The sequence below is a fragment of the Phyllostomus hastatus genome, unplaced genomic scaffold, assembly GCF_019186645.2.
Source record: "Phyllostomus hastatus isolate PE091 unplaced genomic scaffold, TTU_PhHast_1.1 phas_contig_159, whole genome shotgun sequence".
NCBI classification, from domain to species: Eukaryota; Metazoa; Chordata; class Mammalia; order Chiroptera; family Phyllostomidae; genus Phyllostomus; species Phyllostomus hastatus.
The window spans coordinates 23,317,945-23,342,560 of NW_025333640.1; the positions used below are offsets into that span (position 1 = coordinate 23,317,945).

The window sequence follows — 24,616 nt, forward strand, 5'->3', positions numbered from 1 at the left end:
AGTGAACTCCTAACACTGCCATCAGTGGCTTGAAGAACGCGGAGCTTTCACAGGACCCACTGGGTTTCCCTGGGCAGACTGCATGAAGACGGGGCAGGAATCCTCTTCAGTCTCATGGCTGCTCAACAAATCAGAGATGCACAAAACCCTAAAATTAATGTCATTCATGTGCACGTTCCTCCTAGAAATATGGAGTCACCTGCTCAAAGTTACTGTCATCAAACCCCCGACTTGTTGAGGAAAGGAACGACCACCCCACTGGCTAGTGCCTTTTCTACCCACCCAGTGCCAGGGAACTAAGTGACTGACATCGTGATGTCCTTTTCAGTGACTTCAGTAAAGTAAAAGTAATGCAAGTCAGAACAAGATCTTCAGAAGAAGTTCCCTAAGCATAAATGTCCCTTTTGTAAAATGTTGCGTCCCCAAGCCCCTCCACACGGACACCTCTCAGACGCCAGCCTGCACTGACTGACACACATCATGCCGCTGCTGACCGAATCGCAGACGCAAGGCCTTGGCAAAATAAAAGTCGATTCAATCTCCACATGCACGGCTTGCTTTTCTGCACTACTGGACAACGGCACGCGTAGAATCCGCAGGTCACTGACCTCCGGCTTGAACACAAATGGTATTACCCTATCACACGGTACTTAAAAATGCAAAGCACTATCTCGAGTTAATTTGTCACTTGGAGAAATCTCTGTGCTTTTATGACAATTCATTTATGAGAAGCTCTTAGCACCGTTTTCCCCTTGACCTTCTCAATTTATCTCACATTTGCCACTCTTCCACAGCAAACTTTTATGTGCAATTTTAAGGCTAGGTAATGTAAGTTACAAGGACAGTCATTTTTGAAACCCAAAGAACAATCCAGTGAAAATGAAGCAATGCTCCCAAGCTGCCAATGACTTGCTCTCTCCTGACCCAACACGCTTAAAAATATAATCAGGTAGGGTTCCTATGATCTTCGAGAGGGAAAGAATTTAGGCTAGAGCCAGTTTTTATTTGATTGTGGAAAAATTCTGTCTATAAAAATTTGTTTTACAATCACTAAAATAAGGAACAGCAAAAAAGAAATCCACAATTTGAACACCATCCACTTCCTTTAGAGATATAATAATAATGTTAGGTCAGTTAAACAACCGTTTTTTCTTTTCAATCCACAATAAACTTCTAAGACTTTTTAAGGCGTCATACACGTGTATTTAGAAGTAACCAGAGCATGAACTGGTGGGAGGGTCCAGTGCTTTCAGATGACAGGCAAACTAGCAATATTGTTTCATGCTTTTCTCTAAGCCTCAGCATCATCAACTACAAATAGGGATAATATCCCCCTGCTCTACATACATCACAGGATTAGACTTTTAAAAACTATACCTGAAGCTACTGCATAAAACACAAGCATGCATCCTTCCCACCAGTAGAAAGAGAAACACAGGATTGCACAGTTAAAGAACCAATCTTACGCTACTCCATGGACACAGGAACAGTTGAGGAGACCCCAGAGCAGGATGAAAGATGATTGTCATTCCTCCCTGAAGCTTTTCCATCTCAAATGGCTGCAAATCTGAAAACTATTATCTAAAAGCAGCTGAAACAACAATTAATCAGCTTTTATTGAGGGGGGGGATGAATAGGATTTTCCCAGAAATTGATGAAAACGATAGACCCTCTATCCACAAAATATATCCATACATAGAAGCAAAATTTGTTTTTATATGATCAAGGTGGTTCTTGGACATTATATTAGGAACCCCCAGCTCCAGACTGCTGAGTGATGGCCTTGTTGACCAGAAAGACACGAGGCAAGAGAAACTGGTGCGTATGTTGACATGGATAAGGTGATCCCAGTCACCTAAGGGCTCCACTTGAGGAAATCCCTCCTCACACTCTCCCTGGGGACCAGAGGCTGAAAGCTCTGTGATTCTGAGTCACCTCGGCAGTATTCAGACAAATAAGGCAGGCCCGGATTGCTCAAGCAGCAAATCCCTTCCTTTCCTAAACAACCAGGCTTCCAACTAACACCTAAAAATAGTGTTCACAGACCTCCAGTGGCTGCTTCCGAATCTCCACTGAAAGGGAAGGGATGGTAATCTAACTTGAAAGGCAGACCTAGGGTATTTGTTTTGAAGATAAAGTTGTTTAGGAGGTCACATAAGATCGAGAAAACATCACATTTCCATAGCAAAAGCAAGGAGTTTGCTGGAAGAGGGGGGCGGGAGGGCGGGAAGCAGCCAGCTCTTGGCACCTCCACCCCGTTCTCTGGCACCCGTGGTTCTCAGACTTCAGTGTGCAGCAGAATCACAGAGAAGGCTTGTTCGATACAATCGCGGGGCTCCACCCTCGGAGTTTCTGATTCAGCAGGTCTGCGGCAGAGGCCAAGAACTTGTACTTCCCCGAGTTTTAGGGGGCGTTGCTGCTGCTGCTGTTGGTGGGGGACCACACTTTGAGAATCACTGACCTATACAATTACAGCCTATTCCAGATAGGACACCCCAGCTTTTTAAGCATGTTCATAGTCTCATCCAGAGGCCACAGTTGTCATCAAAGAAAAAAAAAAACCCAGCACCGTTCTGTTCCTCGAGCCAGCTTCTCACCATGGTACCCGTCAGCGCACGCTGGTTGGGCTGCACGTTCACGGCACACATTGAGCTTCTTCGGGAACGGTGAGGGCCTACGGGGACGCGCACACAGAGAAACGCGGACGGAAAACTTTGGGCGTCCTGTTTTAAAGTTTCCCTTTCAGGAAGCCATAAACAGCAAATTGGTGCTAGGAAGATTTACTTAAGACTTAGAAAACACCGATTCCGCCAAGAGCTGTGGTTTTCAAATGGAGCCCCACGGAGCTCCAGATGGTCTATATCCAGACACCTCAGGGGCCCGGGCGGGGAGGCTGTAAAGGAACACAGGGGATTTGGGCCTCCCATTGAAGTCTCCCTCTGAACTGGAAGTCGGCTTTCCTCCGATATTTACATATTGGCGTAAATTATATTTATTAGTGGTTCTACTGTCCCTTGGAGGGAAAGAAAGTTCAAAGAACACCGGATTTGATTACCTCTCCGAGTCCCTCCATTTTCGTGATTCTGTTGAACACAACAGAGGTTGGCTGGCTCATCGAAAAATGTAAAAAGATCAAACTGGGCCGGGGGGAGGGGGGCTGACAAACCCTAGAAACAGCATCGGGATGAGCGGTTAGCAGTGAGATCACATTTGCGTCTGGTATGAAGGTCTGGGCGTCGTACACAGGAGCTTCCAAGCTCACCGAGGGCCGCACACCTCAGTAAGTGGCATATAAAGAACAGACAGACTCCCGTGGTAATCATCTTCACTCGGCCCTGCCCTGTCAAGCAGACACCTTATCAAGAAGGCCATCTACTAAACTGGTAAAACCTTTCTTTATGACACAGATTGGTAAGCTACCAGGTAAGTTATCCACAAAGCTGCTGGGATCATGACTGCAGTCCACAACTGGACCACAGGTGAAAGGCAGGACAGAACAGGGGCAGGGTGGAGATAGTGGGTTGTGGAGATGGATGGCCTATCTTTTATTAGGCTTTAACTTGTAAGTCACTCATAATCCCAGTATTCGAAACCATCTTAAAGGAGCAAATGAGGAAACAGAACCTTCTAAGTGAGGGTGGGAGGGCAAGGGGGGTGAGGCTTCCACTCTTGGGGTGCTAAAAGAGCCTGCAAAGACCACATGCCTTATCATGATATGGTAGATATGGACTTTGTTGGGTTCTTTTTTTCTTTTTCAAGCATAGTAGGAGCATCTTCAAAGCCACCAGGATCTCACACACACGCCACCATCCTACTTCCCACCAATCCTTATGGCCACTGTCTTTGGTTAGGACAGCAGCTAGAGACAGGAAGAAAAGACCCCCTCAGTAAGTCAGGACCTTGCAATCCAGGTCCAGCAGACAATCTAAACCACTCAGCAAGACCCATTCTTCCAAACCAAAGCAGCCATAAGGTCCCCACTCATATCTGTTCCAGGAACCGTGGGGGGTGGAGAGGGTACCAGGCAGAGGTGTTATGTATTTATTTCATTCAACAGAAATGGCTTTGGAGCTTCTTTAGCTGTGATGAACAACACACGGGCCAAAAATCTCAAAGGGAGCTTACAAGAACTACCGTCAGCCAGCCAACATTGTCTAATGGTGCAGGGAACTACGTTGGAGTCCAAAGTCAAACTCAAGGCAGCAACTACAAACAGTTAAAGCCATCCTTGAAAATTCCCTGAAATTCTTCATAAAATACAACACTAGGCTGCCTCTCACGAAGTCTAAGATAACCTGTTTTCCTGGCCCTTTGGGGAAAGACCATTAACTCCTCAGGCAAATACCAAACAACATATTTCACTTGCACTTTATGGGTCATGCAGTTAAAGCCAATGCTCCAGCTCTGAAGGGAAATGAAATCTCCCTACAGACTGCGGGCTCTTATCTCCGATCTCATGTTCACTCTAGGACTCTGCTTATCATGCTTCAATTGTTACTTCGTCGTGTCCTTTCATTTTTCTTTTAGCCAAGTGTTTGAGTTTAATTTCCATGAGTAAAAAATATGCATATAAAGAGTCCATTGTCGTATCCCCATCATATTATTTACCCAAAGACATGCCCAAAATGTCACCATTTCTTTGAGTCAACATAACGTGAACCCTTCTTTTGAATGCAAGCATAGAGACTGAGTTAAATTTATATTAACTCTAAACAAGAGAATGAAGGTTTTTTTTTTTAACCAAATTCGTTCCAGTTACTTGGAGAGAATAGGGACACCAGAGAGTGCACAAGTGAGTTTTGGAAAGTGGAAAGAAAATCAAGAAAGATACAGAAAATGCAATAACTCCCAGCAAACTGGGTCCTGTCAGGGAACAATGCGAACCTGTGGTGCATCCCAGGAGGAGGGCAGAGGAAGCAAGAAGGGAATTCTAATGTTCCATGTCCAAAGCTCCTCGGGTTCAGCCCTACCCTCACACTTACAAAGGAAATCCCACCCCCAAGTGCCCCAGGCATGGAATGATTCCAGAGAAAGAGATGGGCCTGTTAGGCTCCTCTGATTTGACTCAACTAGATCATCCAATCAATTACACAGTCCCAACTGCCATTGTCTTCCACCCCCTGCAAGGTCACACGCAAGCTGCTGTGGCTCTGAGCACATCCCCGGAGGCTCACAGATCCCCCCCCGCCCCAGTCTTTTCCATCTCGGTTCCCTCTCACAGTCATAACGAGGGCCACAGACTCCACACTTCAGGCTGCCAGGCACATCAACAAAGTGAGCATGACTGATTGCCGGGAAACTTGGCCTCTCCTGTTCCCAGAGGCGCAGGTATACATTATTCCACTCAACAGAAATGCTTCCTCCTCCTGCCTCTTCCTAAATGTCTCTTTGCCTCACCTCTTCTGTAGCCATTTTTCCTCTCTCTGTCCTACTGTAGGATTTACTGGCACCACCCCTGAGTAGGTGACACCCTTGGCTCATGGGACACCCCCTCTCGTTTGTCTGCTCCAGATTCCACCTCGTCCTGATCAGCTTTTCCGCACCTTTCTAATGCTTAGCCTTCCCATTCCCCAGAAGAACAGGTGGCACATTTTAATGCAAAAAACAAAAATGCACAAAAGAAAAGAGTTTATACTAGAGTCAAATAAATGCCACATACACATCCTACAACTACAGAATTTAAACCCTGTTCTAACACAAACGCCTCAGCGATCCTCTGCTCCTCCACGAGGGCCCCGAAAATCATCCATCTCTGCATTCCCTCCCTCGGTGAATGCCTGATCTGCTCAGAACTTTCACTTGACCTCCATCCACATTTATCGCCGTCTTAAGTTCTTTAGCTACTACTTGAAATGAAAAGTTTTAAGGAGGCAATTAAAAAAGACTAGTAAACCTGTTCTTGACAGCACTAGGCTTAACCCTAACAAGCTAAAGTGACGAGCACGTGGCTTGCTGCCAAGCTATCACGGACAGTTTGAGAATTAGATTCAAAATAGCTGATAGAATCTGAAGGTCAGACTGACCTCTGTACATTTTATCATCTGCTTGGTCTGCACGGTGTGTAAGACATAAAACTCAAAATACTGAGATGACCAGTTCAGGAAAAGACCTTCAATTCAAGATTTAGGAAGAGGTGTTGGGGGAAGTTACTATAGCAGAATACTTGCTAACGTGATGTAACTATTCTTATCTGCAGTGAATCTGAAATACATACTATATGGTTTTCCTAAATTATATGCTCTGAAACACTTCATTAGTATTTTTATATTGCAGAATAAGATTACCATTTCTTTGCTAAAATGCTTACCTCTCTCACATAAATATTTTAAACCTAATAATTAGAAGAATTTAACAGGGGACCTATAAAAATAATTTAAATTTAAAGCATTAATGTTTTCTCCACATTTGAAAAGACAGTGGATCAGTGTTCACATTTCCATAATAATGTATTCTCAAACATCAAAAGAAATATCATTTTTTTACTAGATACCCACCATTTCAGAAATAAATGTTTTCTCATATTAGGAGAAAAAGTAAACTCTTTAAAACATGAAAAAACCATAAGCATTCAAAAGAGCTGACTTGAAATTCCCTTTATTTCATTTGTCCATAACATTAAAAGCCTCTTTCCTGAAACTTGAAAAATGGAAAAAGCTGAATTTCAAGTTTATGCGAAAGCCATCCCTCACCCCCCACCACCAACCCTGAGAAGCAGGTGGAGTTTGGGTAGTGCTGCCCAGGTGGTCACAGTCTGAGCTCTTCCAACTTCCACCACTGTTCTGGCTTCTGGCTTCTGGCTTCAGAAACCGCCGCTGTCACAACCCAAACTCTGCAGATAAATAGCGGAGACTGATGCACTATTACCTTGAACAAGCCATTAAAAGAGACTGAAAAGCAGCAAGGAAACCCCAAACCATGTGCTCTTTCACAATGGGAAGCTGAAGACAGTCTTGTTTACTGAACATAAATCACTTGAGATCTGGCCAAGTTCTTAAACGGTATTCCAGATGGAAACGTGGCAGAGCGTACAGAAGTATTTTCTTCCAATTCTGAAAACAAACTGGACCCGTTTTTCTTGTTGCTTCGAGGAAAGCGATCATTTAAAGCCAGTGAAACAAATTCAACAAAAGGGCTTCCCTAGACCCAACTCCTGCTCTATTTTTGGTCCCGCGTCTCCCCCCGCGTCTAGCAGTATTAGGTTTCTTGCAGCTAAGTTTGCTTCCTCCTCCAGTGTCTATTTAAAAGTCTTCAGACTGCAGAAAGCAAAATCTATTCATCAATCTTCACTTCTTGTATATTTTTGTAGTATATTCACATTGTTTCAGGGAAAATAGTCAAGATAGAGCCCTTTAATTTTATATTTATGTGTGTGTGTGTTTGTATGTATGTGTTTATATATATAATTCTTTTTTAATTTTTAAAAAATTGTAGGGGTCTGTGAGGTTTATGCAGACAGGCCTCTCACAGAGGCCGCTGTGCCTCCTAAGGTTCATGTTCATGTGCTGCCAGGTAGGCATAGCTGGACCTCACTTTCCATTTCCTTGAGTTAAATCCATTTAGACAGAGGCGCTTTGAGAGCTACTATGTACAACAAGTTACTGGCTTGTTTGCATAGAGGTGCTACGTTAATAGGCAAACATTTCAGTGGTGCTGGTTAATTCAACAACCAAAGGTCTGTCAGCATTCTTTCTTTATGACTCTCTTTCCACTAAATACCACGGGAAATGCCAGTGATCCTGATACAGATCCACGATGCCCCAGAAAATCCACCCCTAGGTGAGTGTGGGGAGCCTGCTGAGATAACTGAACAAAAGCCAGCGGAGAAAAGTCAGTCCCGTCCACCCAGACGAAAACCTCATTTGGTTTTAACGCCTACTGCAACAGGAAGCCCTGGATTAAATCTCAGACCACATACGTTTCAGTTCTTTATTCGACAGCCCTAGACAGTCCCTCACACACTGCTAAACCCACGGCACGTAACATCCCTGTAGACATTACTCACGTCTGCCAGCACCTAACGTCACAAGCTCCTACTAAACTTCCCTTTAGCCTGATTTTCCACTTCTCTGCACTGCACACACCCCACACTCCCAACCCCCACACACCTTCTACACCTCGGAGGAACTGTTTCTTTCTGTAATGACCTCCCCAGGCACCTGGTGAAGACTTTTCTCCAGCCTGTCCACACCGCTGCAGACTGATCTCGCCACTTCCTCTTCCTCTAGGACCAAGAATACTGCCCTTTCTCCCAGCCTTGGCTGACTCCTCCAAGGTCACAAAGCTGGCCACTGCCAACATTGAGCAGCTTAACCACTGACTGACAATTTCCTTCCTGCCCAATGCAATTCAAAGCTCTGTGGCCTCAAACCACAACACATCGCAGAGCTCGAGGTCCAGAATCAGACAAACCTAGCAGCAGACTTGCTGTTCCCATCCCTGTGCCGTGGACAAGTACCCTCTCTCTGCCTCAGTTTTACGTCGAAGTGGGTTAATAAGAGCATTTACCTTTAATGTGGAGATAGAATGAGATAATGCATGTGCCTGGCACTGAGTAAGCTCTCAAAAATTGTTAGGTACTTTTATTGTATTATAGTACTGCTCTACTACTGTTATTATTACAGGGATAACGGCATACACAAACTGGTGGGCTTCAGGCCAAATTTGGACTTTCTGTTTGGCTGTCACAATACGTTTTGGTTTTTGCTTTTTCATTCCTTTGGAGAGGTAACCATTCTCTATCTGCCACAGTCATCACTCCTCCTTAGAACCGTATATTCTCATTAAACTGTCTGCACCCTGAGTTTGTGACACCCCTTTCCACGCAAACAAAAGGTCTCAGTTACCAGAATTTTTTTTAACAAAGACATTATAGAACTAGGGCAGCTAGACATTGTATAAAAACAATACCTTTCTAAAAACCATAGCATGGAGCCATCGATTTCCAAAAAGGTTAAGACCTCTCAATCAGCCAAGGGCATCTACTCTACTTTGTACTTTTATGGACAGTAACAACTTTCCAAACACGGAGGATCCATAAAGTTCTCCCACAACACAGCGTCCCACTGTTAGCTTTCATGGCCTGGCACAAATGGCAGAGCAAAGAGAACAGTGGCAGATCAGAAAACACACTTCAAAAGCCAGGCTCTTCCCTAGGTACAGAAGGCCATGTCCCAGGCAATTTCTTGTTCCAAATGCACCTGTCAGAGGTCGGGATCTTAAATTCACCTACAGCTTTGCACATATCAAAAATTAAATTGTCTGACATCTCATATTCCACTTTACTTACTAACTTAACCCATATAGATTTTCCATTAATGATAAATAGAGGTAACTAATAATTAAGGAATATACATACACCTTCTTAATAATATACATAGTTTCTGGGGGAAGAATACACTGTAAAACATACAAAAAAATCAACACTATGAGACTGTAAAGATATTTACCTATTACAGTGATTTACTGATATAAAATTAAACAATCATAACTTCTATTTAATTTATGAGAAAATCTCCATCTCCTATCATTCCCAAAAGTCTATCCATTGAAAACATTCTCTTTAAAATAAAATCATTTGCTTTCAAATACTCTAAAATGAAAACAAATGGGCTTTTTTTCAAGGGTGGCAAAAATTTTCAAAATAACCAAAAGTAAAGATAGGCAAGGTCAAAATTATCATCACAATAAACCATTTCAGTGATCTCATACGAATCCAACTCAGATTTATCCTTTATGAAATCTATACACCCTCTGGTCTGAGAATCCAAAGTAAGTATAATTAAAGTCATTTACATAGAAAAAAGGAGTTAAGGGTATATTCCACAAGCTTACCTAGGAATTATTTCTAGGTAACTGGAATAAGGGCAATTTATTTTCTCAGTGCCTATGTGTCTTTTACAAGTCTTCTACCCTACAAAAAAAAATGTCATTACTTTCATTATCAGATGGAAAATATTTATTTATAAATTTTAACAATACTGAGCCTGACCACTATTGGAGAGTCAGGATATACTTTCTAAAGGGCTGAGGACCTTAAGGAATCAGGAGCCATTGTGCAGAAAGTATTGGGTTGGCTGAAAAGTCTGTTACATTTTTTCCATAAAATAAAAGACACATTTTTTTCATTTTTCACCAATAACTTCATTGATTTAGGTATTTTGAGTATGTCGGCTATCTCCTGCCATTATTGGCTTCTAGTGGGTAGAGGCCAGAGGTGCTGCTAAACATCTTCCAATGCATGCCAGCCCCACAGCAAAGAATTATTTGGCCAAAAGGTCAACAGCACAAAGAACCTTTGCAAACCACTTTTGACATGCTCCATTAGCCACAGCACCTTCTCCATACACTGCACAAATCGTTTTTTTGCATTTGAGTTACATTTCTACCTTTCTTGAAATAAGAAAGCATAATATGCCAAAAATGTTGCACATATTCTTCCATCTTCAATATTAAAATGGCTGCACAAAAATTCACCAATTTTGATTATTTTTAAGTGTGTCCTGATATGACAGCTGTCACAATACACTCTACCAAAATTGTTTTGAATCATTTTAAAGACAACTAAGCACTACTAGAGCCATCACATGGAAAAAAACATAGTGGAGTTTTTGGCCAACCCAACAGCTCTCTCTACCTGGTATCCTGATTTGCTTTGCCTTTATTTCCTCTTCAGAGAGGTCTAACGGCCGGCTCCCTTCCCTGGCCATGGCATGGTATGTTCCGTGGCACATGTGCTCTGGACCACACAACGCAGTCCTAGCTGCTGCCAGCTGGGCACCTTCTCTGTGCTCCCTGCTTCCATCTTAAACTCCAGGGGACTTGAATAGAAACTGCACTGCACATTTGTTTTGTAGCTCTCTACAGACTCGAGCTCAGCTTTCTACACACACAGCAGACTTTCTGACATCTAGTTGTTAAACATAAAGGACACAACTCATCAATCAATTAATGAACAGTAAAGTAAACCCAGCCTTCTGCCTTTTTGCCTTCAGAGGCAGTGCTGTATTTCATGTGAATAACAAAGACTGAGGTGTGGTCCCACTGACGTGGGCGATCAGGACCACTGACGTTCAAGTAGCTTCTCCCTGAGTCAGCTCTGAACTTCCAGAGTAAAAGGACAGACCTGGGTGGGGCAGGGAGGGGGGTGCCACACCTCAAGAAAGCCACGCAGTTGACTCCTGTTCCTTGTCCCATGCTTGTGGAAAGGCATGTGATGTGAGCTGTGGCATTACTAACCCAGCATTACTACCCAAAGAGATTAAACCAGCCAACAGCACCCCTGCTGGGGGACGATGGGCTTGCCCCTGTTGACAGTAGTGGTTCTCTCAGTTTACAAAGCCTACAAAGCGCTGGCAGAGTTTTCAGGGTTCTCAGACAAAGCTCTATTATTACAGTGATGGGGAAGACTGGCTAATAATAGAGGGAACATCCTTATATGCTTTGGCTTCAACAGATTTAATTATATTTACTGTGAATGCTCAAACCAGTAGGGGTACAAATCGCACAAAGAAAAATATGAGTTGTACATGTGAAATGAATTGCGCTGGGTACTGTAATGCTAGTTAACTCGGTGAACTCATGATTATTAAACGGAGCTGCTTCCAAGTCAAATTTGCAGCTTAGGATGTCAAAATGGGGGTGGAGGGGTGACTGCAATAGGACCTCCCAATGCGACCATGTGCCTCTGTCTGTCCCAAGCCATAACAAAGAATGATTTTTCGTATGCTGCCCACTGTAAGCCATCAAGAATTGCTGTTGGAGTGAAGAAAAACCCAAGCAAAGGACAAAGAAAAGATAAATAAGCCCAAACAAAAATTTCCATTTTCACATACAAACTAAAGTTAAGGGACCTATTTATAAAGATTTCTTACTCAGTCTCTTTGACTCCATAATCTCTTAGGCGGCTGTAATGCAATATTTATGGTTAAACATATCGCTCTGTGATGATTTCGAAAATGCCCTTCAGGAAACACTTGAGCATCGCTCAGGCTCCTTGTGTTTTACTACATCCTCTTCTTGAGACTTCTGAAGCCTAATACGACTAACTAACGTGCTCTGTTTCCTTCACCAAACTGTAATTGTTAGGTACATGAGTGTTTTATGCAAACACAGCTGTCAACACTTAGGAAAATGTAAATTTTCCCTAGAGGAAAAAGCTAAACTTACTAGCCTCTTCAGTTCTGCAAAAAGAACAGTTTCACTGAGTCTTAGTAATGAGAAATGCTTAAAATTTGGCATAGCACACAAGCAGACCCAAAGTTACTTATAGGAATGAAGTTCCTGGCGAAAATAGGTTAAAAAAATGTCTACCAGTCTTTCACACCAATAACTTCAATGCCTCCTGCAAGCCTCCAAGGTGAAATGCCTGAATTCAGAGGCATATGAATGCCACTTCACAACCCTTTGATAATTAACTCCCAATAACAATTAAAAGCCATATTTTTTATTACCTACCTCCAATAAAATCAAAAGAGCACTGCATCATCACTGAAAGCCTTCATACCCAATAATACCATGTCTACTATTTAAAAAAAAAACAGACAATAACAAGTGTTACCAAGGATGTGGAAAAACTGAAACCCATGGGAATGTAAAATGATGCAGCCAACATGGAAAACAGTATGGTGCTTCCTCAAAAAAATTAGGTAGTAATTAATAGAATTACCATATAATCCAGCTGTTCCACTTCTAGATATACACCTAACAGAAATGAAAGCGGGCTATTAAAGAGATATCTATAAACACACATTCGAAGCAACATTCATAATACCCAAAAGGTAGAAGCAACACAAATGTCTATCAATGGATGAATTGATAAACAAAATGTGCAAAATGTGGTATATACATACAATAGAATATTATGCAGTCGTAAAAAGGATGGAGAGGCTACAACATGGATGGAACTTGAGACATTATGCAGTGAAATCAGCCAGTCACAAAGGAACGAATGCTGTATGATTTCACGTCCAGGAGGTACCCGAGTACTCAAATTCGTGGAGCCGGAGAGTAGAATGGTGGTTTCCAGAGAGGCGCGGGCAGGGAGAAGGGGGTGTCTGTCTGGCGAGATGACAACAGGTCTGGAGATGGATGGTGGTGACGGTCGTACAACAACGTGAATGTACTTAATGCCACTCGTTAAAGTGGTAAATTTAATCTTCTGCATTACATTAGTTTGCTAGCAACGAACTACCGCAACGAAGTTCCACAGATGGGATGGCGTACGTAAACAACAGAAATTTATTTTCTCACAATGCGGGAGGCCGGAAGTATGAGATCAAGGTCAGGTGCCAGCAGGGTCGCTTTCTTCTGGGAACTCTCCCGTCGGCCTGTTGGTGACTTCTCCTGTGTCTTCGCGTGGTCTCCCTTCTGCCACTGTCTGCGCCCACATCCCCTCTTCCTATCAGGACACCATTCATATGGAACCAGAGCCCCCCAAAATTACCTCCTTTTCACTTAATTGTCTCTCTAAAGACCCTGTCCTCAAAGAGTCACAATCTGAGGTACTAGCGGTTAGGCCTTCAACATGTGAACTGAGGGATGACAATTTAGCCCATCACATGGGGTATCCCCATTTATCACAATTTTTAAAAATAACAAGATAAATAGGAGCAGGCAGAGGGGAAAGAACAACCTGTTCGAAGGCCCTGAGGAAGGAAAACGATGGTGATTCGGGGGAATGGGAGGAAGTCTATGAGGCTGCAGCAAAGCGGGTGGGCGGGGGGGAGGTGTTGGGCGGGGGACAGTGAGAGCCAGAATTAGGGAGAGAAGATAAACAAAAATACAATCCTTGAAATTCATTCCCAAATTTACAAAAACTCAAAAAAAAGTTAAACCTTCTTAAAAGAATATTATTCATGACAAAAAATAAGCAGCTTATGTAAAAGGGGTATTGCCAATTACCATACATCGGTAATTAACTTTCAAAAGACAGCTCTGCACTCAAAAACAGATACACTACTTCAAAGCATCTTCTTTGCAGTTTTATTAGAGTCCCAAGTCTTCCAAAAACTTTCTTTCCAGCATTTGCGGGTTTTTTTAATTACGATTGTGGTGAAATATACGTAACATAAAATCTGCCGTTTCAACCGTTTCATGAAGTTTTGATTTATACAACTATCACCACTTAAAAGAAAGTGTCCCTTAAGTTAACTTCAGGGTACACTGTCAAATGGAGAAATGAATGGGTAGTAATGAAAGCTATCATTTTAGAAATTCAACTCACGAAACATTAAATTTCACAGATGTGTCAACCACAACCAAGAAAACCACCGGGCTCTCCGGTTAGAGATGAGGACCAGCATTCACAGCAGCCTACCGCCTCTCTGGGCCCAGGCGCTGGCGGGCCCCGGTCTGGCCACGCCTATGCAGGTTTGTCATCGTCCGCATCACGGGCGCTGTGCTCCAGCTTTAGCAGCATGCGTGCCAAAGAAAACATGCTGAGTTCCTGAAGGTCAGGATGCTTTTTCAACCAGAACTGTTTCACAATGGGGGTAGATTAAGAAAAGGGCAGGACAAAAAAGAATCCAAATTGTTAAGGTGCCAAAACCCACTTCTCAGTTTTGTCAAAGATTAACCACAACCAAAAGGTGAGTACCATAATTATATTTGCAGAAAACTGAATACTGCCCCCCCATACACACACAAATAAATGTTGTCACATCTTACACACACACACACACACACACACACACACACACACACCCAGGATATATAAGGAACACCTACCAGTCAGTAAGATAAAACTAACTGGAAAAAAATATGGCAAACTCACAGAAGAGAAAGCATAAAAGGTTAACAGCTGTATGGAAATGTATCTTTGACCTCATTCATAATCAGGAAAATAAAAATTGAGGTCACAATAAGGCAAATTATACTACACATAAATCACATCTCAATTTTAAAAACCTACAATAAGATACAATTTCACACCCACCAAGCAGACAAAAAATTTTAAAAATCCGATCACCCCAAGGGTCGTTGAGCCACAGGCAATTTCGCGCTCCTGTGCAGACGATCCTTTTACAATCACTCCGCACGTGGTTGTCATCACTAGTGAAACGGTGCGTGTGCTCGATGACTCCACACTTCTACTCCCGTGCTTACACGTTAGAGAAACTCTAGCCCGCGTGCAACAGGAACTATGTTCACGCCAGTCTTTCTCATGGTTGCAAAAAGTCACACAAACACAAACATCCGTCAACAGTGGAAAACGTAACTCAGTGTGGTATATTTTTACAATGCAATGCTCTACAGCCATCAGATAAACAGTATACAGCCTCATGAATAAACATGAGTGAATCTCAAAACATTCTTGAGTAAAATAGCAGGGTTCAGAAGAGTACATGCTGTATGCAAAGAGCAAAAGTAGCTACAATTAAACAATATATTGTTTAGACATAAATATACATAAGGCGAATTCATGTTTCTATAAAAAGCAAGGAAATGACTGAAAAGTGAAAGATAACAGTTACCCCAGGAGGCAGAGGGGATGAGGAAGACACAATCAAGAAAGGACATACAGGGTGTCAAGGAACTAAAAATATAATATTCTATTTCTCAAGCTACATAGTAGGTACCAGTGTTCTCTTTATTCTTTCTCTTCTAATTATACATATACACTGATATGTATTCTTTTATATATGTGTGTGTATATGGTATAGCTCTCGTTTTAAAAAAGTAAAAATAAAAGCCAAAAGCCAAATGCTATCTTTTAAAAGGACAGACTGATGAGGTTTTCATTTCAAGATGGCTGGCAGCCTGATTGGCTCTCCCGAGTCCCTAATGAAGCGAAAGTGTCAAAACAGGAAACTGAAGAGTTCTGAAAGATGAAGAAAAGTTTGCTGGAAGAGAACTTTAAACAGACAAGAGATTTCAACGAACCTCTGGAAAACAGAGCAGGAAACGGGAATGTGCTGACAGGTGAAACGGTGAGAGGAAAGCTGCCCCCGGGGCCGCCAAGGAGGCCATCTGCTGGGCAGTAGCCCAGGGAGGCTCTGGGCTCAGAGTCAACAGGTATCGCAGAGTGGGGAGGACCACAGGGGCCTGCGGGGAGCTTGACCAAGCGGAGTGCCAGCTGAGATGTCTGGGGTTCACCTTTACAGGAGCTGAAGCGATCATGGCGGTGGGGATTGAGGGACGGCTTATGAAGCCCCCCAAAGTGGATTTTGGTCCCTCGGAATAAATCCTCCTCTTTAGGGCATTTTTGGGGTGAAGCAAAGTGGCCGACCAGCAGACAACCCAGTGACCTGCTTCATCACACACACACACACACACACACACACACACACACACTCACACACACAATTTAGAATTCCTACTCAAGGGAAACAGACAGCTGGGAGCAAAACAATTCTACATACAGATCTTTTTAAAATAGTAGAGGAAACTCCAGGCCTTTACTCTTAATTATAAATAGGCAACCAAGTGCACAAGGAAAATCAGTGACGTTGGAAGTTAAAAAAATAAATAAATAACTGACACTGAGAAAAGATAGTTAATTCCAGAAACAGAAGAACACTTTAAAAAGAAGTATCTCTAGTCCTGGCCAGTGTGGCTCAGTGGATTGAGCACTGGTCTGCAAACCAAAGAGTCGCTGGTTTGATTCCCAGTGAGGGCACATGCCTGGGTTGCAGGCCAGGTCCCCCTGGTAGGGGGCATATAAAAGGCAGCCACACATTGATGTTTCTCTCCCTCTCCTTCTCCCTCCCTTCCTCTCTATCTAAAAATAAATAAATACAATCTTAAAAAAAATAAGTATCTCTAAAACAATTCAAAGAGATTTAAAACAATTCAAAGAGATTCAAGAAGATACTACAACCATCAAACAAGAATGAGACAATGAAAATAAAGTGATTAGAGAACAAGAACTTTGTAAATATTTTTGAAAATAAGATTACCAGACAAAAAATTCAGTGAATGTACTACAAGGTGATAATGAGGAAGTCTCTCCAAGTGTGTAATGACAAGACAAAAGGATAGAAAATAAGGAAGAATAAATTAGAAATAACCAGTGCAGGTGGTGAAATATCCAACTAAAAGCTGCCCAATTTCAGGTTTGTACCACATTAACTCCACCCCCACCCCAACCCCAACCGGTCATCGTTAGTTACCTGGTCCCAGGGAAATGGACCCATAGGCTGAATTAAACCAATCAGGATGTCCTTTTTGAGAGTGTGACTTAAGAAAAATATAGACAAAATCATGGGCCTCAAATCAAAAGGTCACGTCAGTGCTGGCAGTATACTCATACCTACGTTGGCCCATGTGAAAGAGAAGGAACTAGAGAAGCAGAGACAGGCAGGACACCAGAGGAGGCAATGTGCCATTCCATTATCCCTTATGGGTGCACTGGTGTCACTGAGATTGGCTGTTAAGTCCTACGTGTTTCTATTTTAAGTTAACTTGAAAAGCTTCTGGGGTTTTTTTGCCACCAATAAACTCTAAGACAGCAGATACCTATTGTCTGGAACTGCACAGCAACCAGGAGATACCACATTATGTCTGCTGTAACACGGCAACACCCTGCCTTTCCCGTCACCAGTCAGCTCAGCAAAACACAGTGTTGGCTCCCCACTGCCTGTCATCCTGTCAGCGTTCCGCACAAGTGTGCATCACGGGGTATTGTTGAACACCATCAAGATTATATGTGATCAAATACTCCTCATAATTAATATGTCAAACTCCAAGAGTATACATATAGTGTATTCAATGGAAACTTGAAATTGTGGAACAATTTTAAAAAGTAGAATGTTAACTTGCCTTACAATGTGGAACAAGAGAGTCAAATGGTTTATGATTTTAAAAGAAATGAAGAAATTTATGTCTTTTGTATCCTCATGGACTTTTTCCATCAGCCTGGAAAATTAGAAAACCATAAAAATTTCTCTTCTGATGACATGAATAAAGCTGATTTACTTAGAAAGGCGATGGAATGTCATTGTCTAGGTTCATCTGCAGTATGCCAAAAACAATACTCTTTGAAGTTCAAGAGATAGAAGGAAATTCTTTTCGCACATTTAGAAGGTAACTTTCATGCATCCTCAGGCTAGATGAACAGCGTCAATCCAGAGCATGAGACTCTCAAGCCAGCATCTGAGACCCTGAAACGTGAATACTGTGCTGCTGAGCAGAGGAAAGAGGACGGCCACCAGGGGAAGCCACCAGGGGAAGCCACCAGGGGAAGCGGGAAGGGATGGGGGATGGAAGCTCCCACAGTTAGCAGCCAGCAAGTCTTGTCTTTCCTAGACTTTCTGATGTCACGAACCAATACAATTAAACACACACACACACACACAAGCCAATTGCAAATTTTCTACTTTTTTCCAAATAAAGATAATTTATTTGAAGCCATTACTATTACTAGATGTTATCACCATCATTTAACTCTTTTAAAGGACATTTTAATGTTTAAAAAGGTAGGAAGGACTCAATCTTGGCATTTTCTGAAGCCCTTGAAAACTTCATCACAGGCTAGGATATGGACTTACATTTTGTTAATTTTGTTGCAGTTTGGCAGGTTTTGCTTTAGTTCCGATTTGTGATTCAATCCCTAACCCCCAACGCCATTGTTCCATTAGTTCCTTCCCTCAGAAAGGTAATCATAAAGTAGGGAAAGCAATAAAGATGCAAATGAAATATTTAAGAATAATGCAGCCCTGGCTGGCATAGCTCAGTGGATTGAGCGCGGGCTGCAAACCAAAGTGTCGCAGGTTTGATTCCCAGTCAAGGTACATGCCTGGGATGCAGGCCATGATCCCCAGCAACCACACATTGATGTTTCCCTCCCTCTCTCTCTCTCTCTCTCTCTCTCTCTCTCTCTCTCTCTCTCTCTCTCTCTCTCTCTCTCTCTCTCTCTCTCTCTTTCCCTTCCCTCTCTAAAAATAAATAAATAAAATCTTAAAAAAAAAAGAATAATGCAATATTTGGGAGCCCAAAAACGTGATACAGATGGCTTCACATAAGAGCTGACAGCTTTCCTGGTGGATTAAGAAAGACAGATCTGGATGAGTGAAAAGGGAGGAAAACCTTACCACGTGGTGGACGACAGCACAGTGCGAACAGAGAGGCTCTAAAGCAGGAATCACAATGCAGCAGGAGCCACTAAGGAAGAGGCCTCGGCTGGGGAGAGAGCTGACGAGGGGCACCAGTGTGGTCTCGAACTAGAAAGTGCTGTGCGGTTTCACTGGATACCACGCTGCACAGCTGAGACTTTGCTTAGAAGCAACCAGGAATCTCCGACGGAACTAGCATGACAAAGGAGGCATGTCAGGAATATCAAGCCAGTAGAAGCTACGGCTTCAGGAATAACTTCTGATGACTCCAAGTAATTTCCTGGGAAGTTCTGGCTCAGAAGGTTCTATCTAAGAAGATTCAACCTTCTCATTTGAGAAGATTCATGTCCACTGTATGACCTTGTAAGATTCATGACCTTGTATGAAAATGTCACTGCTTCTGCACTTAAAGGCTTGGTGGCCGTGACTGTCTAAATCCCCTTGAAAATCATCTAATTTTTTCTCTGTATGAGAAAATCAGGTATGGCTGCCAACTCCTCTGGGATTTTGCTTTTGCTAACACGAATGTATTGTCACTGCTAGAAATAAGAAAAGCATGAAAGGGAGATGTTTTAAAGGAATCAGATGTGATCAATTAATAGAAATGTCCACTAGGCAATTGAGGATGCATTCATTTATCCAATAATATTTACTGAGCTCCTACCTGGCACCTACTAGGTAACAGGCACTTGAACAAAAATAAACAAACAAACAAACAAACACCCCTGCCCTTGTGAAGCCTACATTCAAGCAGAAAGATAGACAAACAAGTATTTATGATGTTTATAAATATATAAAAACTGCTCTGGGGAAAAATATAAAATGAAAGGAAAAATACAGACTGATACTAATCTACCCAAAACAAAAAAAAAAAAAAAAACTAACTGAAGCTAACGAAGGGATGAGTTTCCCCAAAGAGTACAAAGAGTAGACTATTTGGTTAATGCCCCCTCTGCCTCTAAAATCCACCACTCCAGATGCCCATTGCCATGGATCCAGCATCTTAGATGAGGAAATGGAAGTCCAGGAAATTTAAGGAAGGTCATCTCAGAGTAAAAGAGGGCTGGGGGCAGCAGGGGAGTTCCAGGACTCTCTAGAAGTAGCTTTTCTTGTAACTTTTAACAGCAGAAGCCTTTTCAATGGCTTCAGAAGAGCTTCAAATCCAATTAGAGGGAATGGGCTATTTTTTAATTACACAAATAAATGGCTTGGCCATCTAATAGCAACAATAAACAGAAACAGCAACACTCGTACATAGCACTCACTTTGTGCCAGACACTAAGTCTTTGTCAAGTCTGACAAACTCATTGAAGCCATGGCCTCCTCCTCTACAAATGCCACTAATTAAGTTTCCTTTGGAGAAAACATGCCTTAGAAGTAAAGAAAATTTGAAACTAGATTAATATGATCAGTATTATTTTGAATAGTTGGTACCTCATTAATTCAATAAAGGATCCTTAGAGATATGCTTTCAACTACAGACTACTTCAAAGTCCCCCTTTCAAGACCCAAAGCAAAATTTTTTTTTAAAAAAATTAAATTCTAGTAAGACAGGGCTTCAGTTTTTTGTTTTTAATTGAACAAATTTTTTGATTCTGTTGTCAGAGGAAGGAAAGGGAGAAAGAAATACAAGGGAAAAAGTTTTCTCTAGTTAGGTTTTTTTCTAAGCATCTGATATTTAAAGTTTTACTATTAGAACCATGGTGTTTACCAATAACATGTAATAATGGATAAAACACAACAAATTTTCTTTAATTTTTTATAAAACAAAGCTTTGCTTTCTCAATATACCAAATACAGATTTTTTAATTTAATTATGAAATAAAGTGGTATTTGATGATCTTTAGCCTTCAATTAACTGTATCCATTTGCATTTCAAAGGACTTTCCTACTAAAGAGTTTTGACCGTGTGTCACATACTATAACAATTCACTGCATGGGTCTGTCCACACTCTTTGGTTGTAGTGGAATTTAATCACACATAGTAATAGCTGAATACATGGATCATTGGCTGCAGCTCACAACCATTTTAGAGGCGATGTAATCTGCATTACAAATTAGTTGTTTCTACACTATTTATATGCAGACACCTACTTCTAAACTTTCACAGATTAAATTGTTTCCCTCCTAACAAACTCCTGATCTTTTATTTAGGAGAAGAGAGAATTGACCTTTCTTACTGAAGCAAAGTTAGGTGATGCCAGGCTACCAGCTGTGATACAGCAGTATATTTAGATATGACATAAGGATGAAAATAGCACACATTGGTTCCTCTACTCAACATTCTTTTCTCATGTGTAGGGGCATCCCAGTTCACTGTGCCACATTCTCCAACATACAATCCCTCCGATCCTCAGCATATTTCACAAGCTTCACTGGCACACGGCATATTTCTGTCTCCTTACCCATATCACTAGGCAGAGCCCAACATGAAACTATTTTTGAACGGCCTAGTAATACTCAATTCATCTACTGGTTGATTGTCAAACGTGTACAAGTCAGTGCAATAGCACTGAAAAGAATACTTTTTAGAAGTAGTAGAATCCTTATCTTCAAGCAGCTTTTAAAACAAGTAGGATAAGATCAGTACGGACCACTGGAGCCACAGGGAGAGAGAGAGCCGAGAGAGAGGTGCGGCAGACAGCTAAGGGGGCCGAGGGGGGGAAAGGAGGGGCAGGGACTCTCAGCTTTGAGGCAGCGAACATGTAGAGGGGAACATGATCTGTTGTAAGACTCGGTGTCCATGGGGTAAAAATAACCCAGTGGCTCAAAGAACAACTATTCTAGTGCTGAGATCAGAAAGCAATTCAAGCTGTGGTTCCTGATAGAAGATTCTGTTGAATGTAATAAAAACCCTAAGGATATTATTTTACAATAAACAATGGTAAGTTTGAGTAGGGCTGGAAAGCTCTAATGAAAACCGAGAAATTTAACAAGGACACGAGGCAGAAGAGCAAGCCTCAGCTCCACCGTGACGGCAAACTCCATGCCTGTGGCATTCTCAGAGAAGGAACTGAAGCATTATTGCCACATCTAGAAAGACTGCACTTCTTCTGGGAGAGTGAGATGGGTCTGAATAAGTAAATGCCACTTGATTAACTAAATGTATTTATCCTGATACAAATTGAGTCACAAAGATATTTTGATACCAATACACTTCAAGTAAATAGAAAGTAGGTAATCGGCCTGAAGCAAACAAAAATGACTTACATCTAAACATTACTGTTTTTAAAACAAAGTTCCTAAAACTATCTCATTTGATATTCATTTGATTCTACAAAGTTTTTTTGTGCCACTTCAACTTAATTCGGCACAATTTTGCAGGACTCCCACTTTATAAGAACAGACAGAGTGGTTTCAGGGAAAGGCAACACTTGGTGAAGTTTAAAACTGGGGAAAACTTTCTACTGGAGGCTGCAGAGGTCAAATTCAATAATCACAGATAACCCTTTAATTATTTGGCTATTTTAATTTAAAAGAGTTTTGTTATAAAGGAGGCTGGTGCCTCACCTGGTCACTGAAAGCAAAAGTTTCCCTCTACAGAATGAAAGAGACAAGATCTTTCTTTAAACAGAATGCAGGAATGATCGGCGGTAAGAGGCCAATTCTTTTCACCTAACTGGTGACCTGTCCATTGCTCAACAGTGACCAACCCCAAACCCCACACAGCCTTCTAAGGCAGGGTTTGCATACATCGATAAGAAATAAAAGCATTACTAGATCACATTGCTCAATCAGCCCCAGGCCATTAGTAATATCTACTCCAAATGGACCGACTATCAAAATTAACAAATGACTAACCAAAAAACTCCAATTCTTATTGCAAAGACTTATATACCTGGGAAAGAATAACTGGTTAAGAGGCAGAGTAGACTGCGTGGAATGTGGATATTTACTCATGAACTTGGCTATCGCTGTTGCATTGTTTTTCATTTAGTTAGGTTTACAATCATTGACTATATGTACCATTTACCTAAAAATTATTGGTGAAGACAACGTTCATAGAGAACAAGGAACATATACATTAAAACCATGTCCTTGTACATGTGTACTACTGTTCTTGTATCTGTGTAGTGATCGGTTACATTCAAATAACAAACAGCGTAGAGGCATTACTTATTTAGCCCTCATCTCATTCTACAAAGAATTTGAGGGTGGCTTGCAAGAAATGTGTGTATTAAGTAAGAAAATTAACAGTCATGACCAAGGAGAGCATAACTTGGGGAAGAAAATGAAGGCCGTGTCTGGGGTAAGAGGAACTGGAATGGAACTTACATATGGAGACCTATCGGAGTCCCACACAGTTGCTGCAGTTGAATAGAGCATTTGATCCTGTGCTTCCTGGCAGCCAAGGTGAAAAAAGTAAACGTGGCCGGTTAAATCATTTCCCATGAGGAACAAATATTTGCACTCCTCCAGGGAAGCAAAGCTGTTTGCTCTCATTTCCTACGAAACAGCTGCTCTAGGAGCCGCTGAAAGACGTACAAGGAAAATTTCCCAGTAACATCCCAATAGCAAATGAGGTCACAAAGCTGTTCACGTTCTCCCTGATTAAAACTGAACTCTACATGGAGTTAAAATAATGTGGCCCAGGTGCCTAATTTTTCAAGCAACATCACAAATTGAGCTGGGAGTGAAGGGGTCAAAGTCCAACGGTGTCGTTTTTACTAAGAGACTATTAGTGGTAAAGGACAAGGACACAATAACAATAAAGGGCCAAAATTACAATGTTTCTAAGTTTCCACCTTTGCCTCCTTTCCTTGAACCAGTCAGTCCCTGGGTCAAAGGCCTCTGCCCTGCAACTGGAGCAGCTTATCTACCACCCCAGTCTATACATATTCAAAGCCAGAGCTAAACTCTTACTTTCCTTTACTGATCTGACACCTGTACCTCAAGGTCCCCACCACATTCAGTCCACAAACCCCAAAGTAATCTAAGTAATCTGTCCTCTCAAACACTCTGTTCCTTCTGCCACTCCAGTGGGTCACAGAAATCTTCTCAGTCATCTAGGCTTCCATTCTCGGAATCGATTTTTCTCCTTCCACTCCCCAACTTCCCACATCTGATCACTAGTTTGCCTCACATAACCATCTACCTGCACATCTGTCCCGTGATCTCTAACCCAGCCCGGGGCCATCTTCCTGGATCAGCTCCCTAATTAGTCAGGGCCCACACAACAGCTCCTGAATTATCTCCTAGCCACCTCTGTCTCCCCACTCCATTTTCTTTTATACTACAGCAAGAACAATTCCTAAGGCTGTGATTATGTGAGTCTACTAAAACACCTTCCACAGCTTCCCTCTGCTTACCTGAAGCATCCCAGTTCATCACACCTACTCTCCCACTGCCCACAGCTTTCTCTCTCAAATAGCATATGCTCCAGCTAGTCTATCAGCCTAGCCACGGCCAAAACAGGCTGCACCTTCCCTCTATTGTTCATGGCAATATAACCACAAGATGCCCTCCCCTTTATCTCTGCAGGTTTCAAGACCAGTTTTAAATGTCACCACACTCCGGAAGCCTTCCCAGTTCTCTCATTGAGAAGTGACACTTCCTCCTCTTTCCCA

General features: G+C 42.0%; 1 protein-coding gene across 3 annotated transcripts in view; it reads right to left on the reverse strand.

Annotated features, from left to right (window-relative positions):
- FHIP1A (FHF complex subunit HOOK interacting protein 1A) overlaps positions 1 to 24,616 on the reverse strand; it is a 194,196-nt gene that overhangs the window by 150,148 nt on the left and 19,432 nt on the right. The window contains exon 1 of one of the 3 annotated variants that reach the window (XM_045831716.1): positions 8,106 to 8,210. The exons of the other annotated variants lie outside the window; for them this stretch is intronic. The gene's annotated coding sequence lies outside the window, so the exon portion shown is untranslated. Of the gene's footprint in view, positions 1 to 8,105; positions 8,211 to 24,616 lie in introns of those variants that run through there. 3 annotated transcript variants of the gene reach the window in all.